General features: G+C 40.2%; 1 pseudogene; it reads right to left on the bottom strand.

Annotated features, from left to right (window-relative positions):
• Window positions 1–1526: 1526 nt before the first annotated feature.
• LOC148773470 (lysine-rich nucleolar protein 1 pseudogene) lies at window positions 1527–3001 on the bottom strand (annotated as a pseudogene).
• Between the last annotated feature and the right edge of the window lie 8209 nt (window positions 3002–11210).

The following is an 11210-nucleotide window of genomic DNA, read 5'->3' as shown; positions in this document are numbered from 1 at the left end:
AAATAAACGACCCAATCAAAAAATGGGTCAAAGAACTAAACAGACATTTCTCCAAAGAAGACATACAGATGGCTAACAAACACATGAAAAGATGCTCAACATCACTCATAATCAGAGAAACGCAAATCAAAACCACAATGTGGTACAGTTTCACGACAGTCAGAATGGCTGCTTTCCAAAAGTCTACAAGCAATAAATACTGGGGAGGGTGTGGAGAAAAGGGGAAGCCTCTTACACTGTTGGTGGGAATGCAAGCTAGTGTAGCCACTATGGAGAACAGTGTGGAGATTCCTTAAACAACTGGAAATAGAACTTCCATACGACCCAGCAATCCCACCCCTGGGCATAGACACCTTGGAAACCAGAATTGAAAGAGACACATGTTCTCCAATATTCATCTCAGTACTGTTTATAATAGCCAGGACATGGAAGCAACCTAGATGTCCATCTGAAGACAAATGGATAAGAAAGTTTTGGTACATATACACAATGGAGTATTACTCAGCTATTAAAATGTATACATTTGAATCAGTTCTAATGAGGTGGATGAAACTGGAGCCTATTATACTGAGTGAAGTAAGCCAGAAAGAAAAATACCAATACAGTACACTTACACATATATATGGAATTTAGAAAGATGATAACGATCACCCTGTATACGAGACAGTGAAAGATACACAGATGTATAGAACAGTCTTTTGGACTCTGTGGGAGAGGCTGAGGGTGGGATGGTTTGGGAGAATGTCATTGAAACATGTATATTATCACATGTGAAACGGATCGCCAGTCCAGGTTCAATGCATGATACAGGATGCTCGGGGCTGGTGCACTGGGATTACCCATAGGGATGATATGGGGAGGGGGGTTCAAGATGGGGAACACATGTACACCTGGGGTGGATTCTTGTCAATGTATGGCAAAACCACTACAATATTGTAAAGTAATTAGCCTCCAATTAAAATAAATATATTTTTTTCTTCAATCAAAAGACATTTTAATCCCAATGAGTATGTTGGGTGAATTTCCCTAGAGGGAATTCAGTGTAGTGAATAGTGGATGCAGGCCCTGGGGCACAAAAGTATACTTGGCTCTTACTCATTGACTGACCCCAGGCGACGTTATTACTTTATCTCCAAACCCCAGTTTCCTCATCCCAGAACCCCATTTCCTAAAAAGAGGACAATAATGGCACCTGTTTCAGAATCATGACGATTAAATACATGAATGCAGGGGAGACATGTAAAGTTCCTGGCACACAGCAATCACTCGATAAGTGTGAGTTACCGCTAGTTATACTCACTGTCTTCAACAGGAATCGAAGTGTCACACAGAAAACGGTAGCCACTCAACACGTTCTCCTGGCTCTTAAAAGGAGCTGCCCTCATCCCAGTCTGTCCAAGCGCATCAACATAGTTGTCCTTAATCTTCGCAGGAGTTCGATTTGAGACAACTGTCCTATGGTTTTCATCTGCCTGATAGAACAGTAAAAGCAATGTTGGGTGTTTTGGGGGATGAGACAGTAGAGTTTAATCTTCAAACTTGATTGACTTGGATTCGTTCCTGTCGATATAAAAGACTTTGGACGGGGCTGTGGAGAAGCCAAGCCCAGCCCCCTGGCTATACTTCCAGCTCAGGGCCTGGTCGTAGTCCTGCTGCAGGTTCTGCTGCAGGGTGTTGGCCACCTTCTTGCTGAGAGCCATGTTGGGCCTGGCCACCATGGTAGAGGGGAGACTGAAGGAAGGGGACAGATTTTTAAAGCCACCCATGAGTTTGAGAAATTTCAGTTTCTGTTCCTCATTTTCAAAACGAGCAGTATCCCATTAGCCAAACTGGGTTCCCGTCCACTTATTGGTGTCTGAAGCTTCTGTTTTACCCAACTCACGATCAATCTCTTCTGCAAGGCTTTTCGCCTCACCTGGTCTATGTGCGCCTCGTCCATGTTGCCCTTCTTTTCCAGCACCACCTCCAAGTCCGTGTTGGGCTCCTCTTCCCGAGGTTCCTCTGCTACTTCGCTCTCCTGCCTCTTCTTCTTCTTCCTCTTTAGAGCTGGCTCCTCACTGTCTGCCTGCTCCACCCTTTTCTTGGACTTCACTTTCTTCTTCATAGAGGCCCTAGGGCCATCTCCTATGGGGATGTATTCTGGAGCTTCAACTCTGACTGGCTTCTTTTTACTTCTTTTCGTAGGGCTGCTCTCCAGGGACCAGGAGCACTCAGGGTGCCCCAGTGGGGGATCTCCCTCCCAGTAGATTTTCTTCTTCTTCTTCACCCTGTGTTCCATGGGACTCCCTTGCTTCCACTTCTATCCCGAGGCTGCCTGCTCCTGGACGCCATCCTTCCCAACTGAGTGAGTATACAATGCATTCCCGGCCTTGCAGAACCAAGGATCCCTGCCTGCGAAGGCTGTAGCTTCCTTGGCCTTTTTCTCCTTCTTGTGTTTTTTGAGCTTCTTTCCAACTCCAGTTACTTCCTCGTCCTGTCTGGGGTCTGGAGAAGTCTTCGCCCTTGAGCCAGGGGACATGGACTTCCTCTTCTTCTTCTCTGCACTGAGGGACTCAGACAGACCAAGTGCCTGTGTCCTGGGGCTGCGTGACTGCTCAGTCCGTCCAGTATGGAATGTGATCTCAGGTTCAAGGTGCTCCTCACAGATGGTTCTGTGACCCTTCTTCTTCTTTTTCTTCACAAGAGGCATTTTGGGTGCCTGCTCTTGTATCACATCCTTCAAGGGTGGTGTGGCTCTTGGACAAACCTCTGCGAAATAATTGTCACTGTTTAAAACTGAGTATTGCGTCTCTGGTTCTTTAATCACTTTCTTCTTATTATTATTTTTCTCTGGGAGCCCAAGGTCCACATCTCCTTTGTGAGCCTTAGTTATCACTCCCAAATGCCAATGTTCCCTGCCTCCACGTGAGAGCCCACATAATATTTTTTTAAAAAAGAAAGAAGATAGACTGAGACAAGTCCTTTTACATTGCTGGGATTTGATGATGATAATTGTGACCATATGTTAAATGCTTTCTGTCATCTCATTTTGTAACTCAAACAGGTCTTTAGCATAGGCATGGTTATAGTACCCATTTTACAGATTAGAAAACTAAAGTTCAAACAGTTTACATAACTTGCTTGAGGTCATAAACAGCCTAGATTTAATATCAGATTTGACTATGAAGTGTATACTTTTCTCTAATGAAATATTCTGCTTTCTCATTTGTCATCCAGGGGACAGAAACAATAATGCCTGTGGTGCTCAAATGACTTGTGTGTGTGTGTGTGTGTGTGTGTGTGTGTGTGTGGAGGGAGGGGGACAGAAAATGAGAATGAAATGAGGTGATGATTGTGGGGAAATTTGTGTATATTGCAGTGTGTCTATGTATCATCATTATTGACTGAGAGTTGTTGATGCATTGTATGCTTCAATTTTACTATCAGACCCTATTTATATTTTTGAAGGAAGCACTTCCTCTTTTTATTTTGATCCTGCTTCACGGGTTCAGGATCTTAATTCCCCACCAGGAATGAACCCATGACTGGCAATGAAGGCAAGTCCTAACCCCAGACTGCCAGGCAGTTCCCTGGAAGTTCCTTCTCTTGAAAGGAAAAATGGTACATGAGCGGGATAATAAAGAGCTATCCATGAGCTATATAGAAAATAAAAATATTTGTTCACAGGTCCCTATGCATTACAATGACTATAGGCTAGGGAGTGATTTTAAGAGAGATACAAGAAAGAACTAAGAAGTCAAAAGGATATGAATCCACCTCATTTGGATTAAAAAAATACCCTATATTTTATTTAGTCATAAATACCTTCACTAAGACTTTTGAGGTTAGTATTTTTATGCCATTTCATAGATGAGACAAACGAAGTTTAGTGATAGTAAGTAACTTGCTCCATGACACAGAGTAGGTAGCACTGCCAGGCTCTGTACCCAGGTCTGTGTGGTTTCAGTCTCCCTTGTAATCGCTAGCTTAAATTGCAGGATAGTGGGCAAGGGTCAACTCAAGATGAAGGAAGAAGCTCATTGTGTAATTGATGAAACATTTAGATGTAGAACTGAGGTTTACTTTTGCTCTTTTGACATTCTCATTCTCATGTCTTTCACAAATACTTTTGGTTTGCCCCCCCCTCCTTTTTTTTTTTTTTTTGGTGAAACAAAGTCAAGTTTAAAGACTGACGCTCTTCAGGCTAGGCAAAACAAATCTCTCTATTCAACAAATATGCATTAACCACCTACTGCTTACCTGGCACTGCAGTATGTATTGGGATCACAAAGATAAGAAAATTGTTGGAATAAAATGGCACTCATAATAACAGTACTAAGTGCTGTAAGAACACAGTGAACTGAGTGACTGCTTTGAATGTACTTTACTTAAAGTCTAATACGATATTTTTGTGTTCTAGCTTTAAATGCCAGTACTGCAATATAATCCTGGTGCTCTCCTTTTAACTAAAAATCTTTCTTATTCAATATCCTTATTTTTACATGTGTATAGAAAGAAAAGAATAAACAGCTATTTCCAGTATTTAAAAATTCTAATAATTGTTGTGCATGTTTCCATCATAAAGCTTAACACGTCAACCAAAACGTCAGGTATTTGTTTTTTGTCTGTTTTACATCAAATTTGTATGAGACAAAGAACACCTGATTGGCTCTTGATGACATCATGGACATTTCTGGGCATGCAGTTGATGCACCAATCATGGATCGCAGAGCCCATTGTGAGGTAGGCACAGTACTCAAATTAAAGATGCCCAGTGTGTGACTAATCTTGGACTTGAGCATAGATTGATGGCCACATTTAAATGATTGGTGTCAGTGAGCAATACATAAGTTTCTGCAGGCTTGCTTGACTTTATAGCCTATCACAAGCATGACAGTGATTTATGTGATTCTATAATATTATTATAAAACCTTCATAATTATGAATTGTTGGTCAAAATCTGAATCAATGGTGAACCTGGAAAATAGCAATAATGCAGATGGCATGAATTAATTATGACTTAATAAATGTAGTTTAGTAGGAAAAATAATTTTAGCAGAAGGCCCAGGGAGGAAGCAAACATTATGAAAAGTGGTTTGAAGGTTGAAAACCAAGGGATTGGCTCATTTGTCATTCCCAATTTTTCTTCTGTATATTTCTCCTACCTTTATTCTTATGAACTGTGAATTTTATTTAAGAATTATCTGAAGTTTTATTTGTAATAGTAGAAATTAATTAAGTTTCTTTTCTTTTGAACTGTTAGTGTAATATATATTTCTGTGTGCTAGCAGTGTACCTTGAACAGTAATTGATACATTTTTCTCCACAGAAACCAATGCAAAATTTAATCTGTATTTTAATAACAGAATTTTTGAGCTATTTAAAAATACTCTAGTCACAGCAATTCTGATTGCTTCCTGGCTATCTGATTGTCATATATTTTTCAAAGGTCTTAGTTCTGCCATAATTTTCTCATGAATTCGATGTTCAATGTTATGTTTAATGTTTTAGCATTAAGAATTTGTCTGCATATGTTAGTTTCTTTGAGGGATTCCCAAATAGATCAACCTCAGTTCAGTTCAGTCGCTCAGTCGTGTCCGAATCTTTGTGACCCCATGAATCACAGCACGCCAGGCCTCCCTGTCCATCACCAAATCCCGGAGTTCACTCAAACTCACGTCCATCAAGTCGGTGATGCCATCCAGCCATCTCATTCTCTGTCATCCCCTTCTCCTCCTGCCCCCAATTCTTCCCAGCATCAGACTCTTTTACAGTGAGCCAGCTCTTCGCATGAGGTGGCCAAAGTATTGGAGTTTCAGCTTTAGCATAAGTCCTTCCAATGAGCACCCAGGATTGATCTCCTTTAGAATGGACTGCTTGGATCTCCTTGCAGTCCAAGGGACTCTCAAGAGTCTTCTCCAACACCACAGTTCAAAAGCATCAATTCTTCGGCGCTCAGCTTTCTTCACAGTCCAACTCTCACATCCATACATGACCACTGGAAAAATCATAGCCTTGACTAGACGGACCTTTGTTGGCAAAGTAATGTCTCTGCTTTTTAATATACTATCTAGGTTGGTCATAATTTTCCTTCCAAGGAGTAAGCGTCTTTTAATTTCATGGCTGCAATCAGGATCCGCAGTGATTTTGGAGCCCCAAAAAATAAAGTCTGACACTGTTTCCACTGTTACCCCATCTATTTCCCATGAAGTGATGGGACCAGATGCCATGATCAACCTAGACTTGTACAAATAGAGTCTGAGTGATCGTGATTTTTCACTGTTTCACTACTCATAAAATACGTGTATGTGTCATGTGTACTACCTGTTTTATGTGGTATCACAGATCAGAGCTATATACTAGGGAACATTTGGAAATTATTTACTGAATTTGGTTTAATTTGGATGACTCAAATGAGGGAAAGCTATGATTGAATCTGTTGGGAAATTGAGGCAAAGCAAAATTTTCTGATGAATTGGGTAATCTGTCCATACTGTTTTTTGCTGCTGCTGCTAAATTGCTTCAGTTATGTCCGACACTGTGCGACCCCATAGACACAGCCCACCAGGCTCCCCCATCCCTGGGTTCTCCAGGCAAGAACATTGGAGTGGGTTGCCATTTCCTTCTCCAATGCTTGAAAGTGAAAAGTGAAAGTGAAGTCACTCAGTTGTGTCTGACTTGTAGCGACCCCATAGACTGCAGCCAACCAGGCCCCTCCTTCCATTGAATTTCCTAGGCAAGAGTACTGGAGTGGCTTGCCATTGCCTTCTCTGTACTGTTTTGCTATATATCCTCTTTAAAAAGCAAAAACAAAAATCTTGCAGTGTACTGGAGATTAAGGGAACTTTTGTTGAATAAAAATAGAAGTACATCATTCAGTTCAGTTCAGTTCAGTTCAGTCACTCAGTCATGTCCGACTCTTTGCGACCCCATGAATCACAGCATGCCAGGCCTCCCTGTCCATCATTGCATGGCTATAATAAAGTACCCAAAACAAGAGCCATTTTGTGGTAAAATAAATTTAAGAGTTATAATTTTAAATATTGTAAGTGTACACATAATGGCATTTAGACCATTCACACTCTAAATGTCCATGGGAACCCATTGCAATCCAAGTGTCAATACAAAGGTAAACATCAGAGCTAGTCCTTCAGGGAACCACCAGACCTACCAAAAACATGACCCCAAGTTTTGTAGGAAAATATTCTTTTTTGTTGTTGTTAACTTTTATTAAAATTTAGTTGATTGACATTGTTGTGTCAGTTTCAGGTGTACAGCAGTGATATTCAGTATATATATTCATTCTTTTTCAGATTATTCTCCCATATAGGTTATTACAGAGTATTTAGTGGAGTTCCCTGTGCTATACAGTATAGGTCCTTGTTGACTATTTTATATATAGTAGTGTGTGTGTGTTAACCCCAAACTTCTAACTTATCCCTTCCCTGTCTACTTCTTCCCTTTGGGAACCATAAGTCTGTTTTCTGAGTTGGTTTCTGTTTTGTAAATTAGTTCACTTGTATCAGTTTTTAGATTCCACCTATAAGTGGTATCTTATAATATTTGTCTAACTTCGCTTAATGTGATAATCTCTAGGTCAATCCACATTGATGCCAATGGCATTATTATGAAACATGTGTGTGTATATATATGTATGTATGTGTTTGTGTATATATACACAGGCACCCCCAAGCTGTCTTCATCCACTCCTCTATCAGTGGACACTCAGCTGCCTCCATTCTTTGCTGTTGTGAACAGTTCTGATGTGAATATTCTTATCTCTCAACCTGGCACTAACCAGCCACTCTTGAATAACAAGAAGGGCAAGAATAATTTGGGAGTTCCAAAGTAGGGTGGAAGAAAAGGAAAATTTTAAGGATTTAGATACTGTTGAATAGGATAAGTCCTGTAGGGGTTCGATACAGCTTCCTTAGTCACACTGCATAAAGGTGATGTTATAGTAGAGAAATTTAGGAATCCACTGCAATAACCATCAATTCTAGAAAATCCTGGAATTGTCTCTTCACTTCAGTTATAAGGTCATTGAGGAAAGTCTTGATGTGCTCTGGAGATAAAGTTTTTCCCTCAAGGGAGATGTCAAGTCTTAGATTATGAATATGAGGACAAAATAGTTGTATTTTGTCTCTGGAAACCTTATGTTCCTGTTGAATCCTATGTGTTGGTTGTGTGTGTGTGTGCATGTACACGTGCGCACGCATGTGCTATGTCATTTCAGTCATGTCTGACTCTGCAACCCCATGGACCATAGCCCACAAGGGTCCTCTGCCATGGGATTCTCCAGGGAAGAATACTGGAGTGCGTTGCCATTTCTTCCTCCAGGGGATCTTCTCAACCCAAGGATTGAACCTGCATCTCTTATACTTCCTGCATTGGTTCTTTAGAACTTGCCTGTCAATGCAAGAGGTGTAAGAAACATGGGTTCAATCCCTGAGTCAGGATAGACCTGGAGGAGGAAATGACAACCTACTCCAGTATTCTTGCCCAGAGAAGCCCATGAACAGGGAAGCCTGGAGGGCTACAGTCCATAGGGTCACAAAGAGTTGGACATGACTGAAGCGACTTAGTACACAAAGGAAGCCTAGATTTAACCATTTTAGTTGTGGCCTAGAGATCTTGGTTTAATTGATACTCTCCCCTTAGGCTTTGGAACAGGGAGAATTGGAGGATAGATTCTTTTTAAAGAAGCCCTTAAATAATAGGGGTTTAGAAAGGGGGAAAGCATATGGTAAATCATCTAGCTTCACCATTAAGCTTATTTGACTACTTTAAAGGACTACAGCAGGAAAATGTAAAGCATTAAGGGTGGTAAGGTGCCCATTGACTAGGAATATTATTTCACCCAGTATGTTTAAGGTTATCTCAGAACAGATCAGAGCAAATTCCTGGAGGAAAGTCATTACAATTTTCAGTTAGTTGGATTATTTTTCATTTTGGACCAATTTCAGTTCAGTGTAGCTTTTCTCTACAACATCTATAAGGGTGCTAGTCTATAGGAGTTTTTAGGGAAACTCTTGTAAGGTTTTAGGGTGGCTCGAAGGTCTTAGGATGATTTTGATCAAGATGTTTCAGTTGGAGAGCTATCAGTTTTTGTTATGTAGAGTTAGCTGTATCAGTCTGTATATCTTCATGGTTTTATGCTAAAGCATGCATCTCAGAGAGTGGGGCATTTTACCAGTGAATATGGTGTCTTTGAATAGTCTCAGTTCACAGAACCCACTAACCCATTAACAAAATTGGTTAATAAAGTAGATACCAAGTAGTCATCTAAAGTTAGACCTGAAATTGATTCATCTTCTTACTGTTGACACTCTTGTATTTTTGACCAATTTTCTTTTTCTCCTTTCCAACTTTTTAAAATTGAAATATAGTTTTTAAATTGAAATACAGTTTTTAAATTGAAATGTATTTGATATGCAATGGTATGTTAGTTTTAGGTGTACAACTCAATGATTCAATATTTCTGTGCATTATAAATTGATTACCATGTCTAATAACCATCTATCTTCATACAAAGGTATTTTAATATTATTGACTATATTTCCTGTACTGTACATTACATCCCTGTGACTTATTTTTCTTATAACTGAAAGTTTGTACCTCTTGATAGCCTAATGGTACAACCAATATGGGAAACAGTATAGAGGTTCTTCAAGAAGTTAAAAATATGACTTCCATACGATCCAGCAATTTGGGTACATATGTAAAGGAAATGGAATCGGGATCTTTAAGAGATACCTGCACTCCCATATTTACTGCAGCAGCATTCACAACTTTCAGGACATGAAAACAACCCAAGTGTCTGTCAGTGGAGAAGGAAAATGTAGTATATGTGTGTGTGTGTACATAAATATATATGAACATTATTCAGCCATGAGAAAGAAGAAAATCCTGCTATTTGTTATAATATGGGTAAATCTTGAGAGTGTTATGCTAAGTGAAATAGTCAAACAGAGAAAGACAAATACTGTATCATCTCATTTACATATGAAATCCAAAAAGGCTGAACTCATAGAAACAAAGTATTGATAGAATGGTGGTCACCAGAAGCTGGGATTGGGGGAAATATGGGAGTGTGGGTAGAAGACATAAATTTCCATTTATAAGAGAAATAAATTCTGGAGCTGAAATGTACAGCATAGTGACCATATAGTTAAGAAAATTGTACCCTTCAGCATTACTAAAAAAGTAGATCTTTAATGTTCTCACCACAAAAAAAGAATGATTTTGAGGTGATTTAGTTATTTACTAACTCTTTTTTGATAATTATTTTATAATAAATAAGCGTATCAAAAATCATCATGTTGCATATCTTAAGCTTAAAAAATGCTACATTTATTCACCTCAGAGACTTTCTAGTTAACAGTAGTTATTGCACACAACTCAGTTCCCAGGGCATTTGACAGTCTTGTCCCATTTCTGGAGGACTTGGCCTGAGGCTAGGGAACTGCTTCCCTAGCTTGCTTAGAGTTCTTTAGTTGGATTGCTAAGTTCAGCCACCTACTGGGTGATCATATCCATCCAGGGCCAAAGAGAAAAATCACCCTCAAAACCAAAAAGTTTCTGTGAACAATACACTAGTTCTTCTCAAATCCATTGGTAAAGTGCTTCAGTCTCTTGCAAACAATTCTCCAGCACATCTCAAGGATCCTGTGGGACCCTTAGGCTTTTTTTTTTCTTTCAGAACAGCATTGTGCTCAGATGACCACCCATGCTAACTGCACCAATTTGTCAGCCTGCCCAGTGCTGAAGACGTCAGTGGTCAATTAGGGTAACGGGCCAATCTGAAAATAACAATCAAGCCTTTATTCATTTATTGAAACAGAACAGGTGAGAGAGAAAGGATTTAAAAGGTGCCAACTCCGGAGTGTTTCACTTTTCCCCAGAGTGACACTGTATGAGGATTAGGTGACATTCAGTGCAAACAGGGGTGATCCTCCCGTTGCTGATAAACCCCTCCTGTGGATGTATGTTGCCCTTTCCTTTCTATGGATGTAGATTGCTGGGGTCAGGGAGAGAGGGAGGGGCAGGAGCATAAGTATTAAGTCAGAGTGGGAAAAAGCACTTTACTCAAGGCACCCCCAATTAACCATGGCTAACTGGATGGCATTACCGACTCTGTGGACATGAGTTTGAGTGTACTCCGGGAGTTGGTGATGGACAGGGAGGCCTGGCGTGCTGTGATTCATGGGGTCGCGGAGAGTCGGACATGA

Source organism: Moschus berezovskii, chromosome X (genome assembly GCF_049115385.1).
Source record: "Moschus berezovskii isolate FMDL1 chromosome X, NW_MosBer_1.0, whole genome shotgun sequence".
Taxonomy (NCBI): domain Eukaryota; kingdom Metazoa; phylum Chordata; class Mammalia; order Artiodactyla; family Moschidae; genus Moschus; species Moschus berezovskii.
This window is presented reverse-complemented; position numbering and strand designations above follow the sequence as displayed.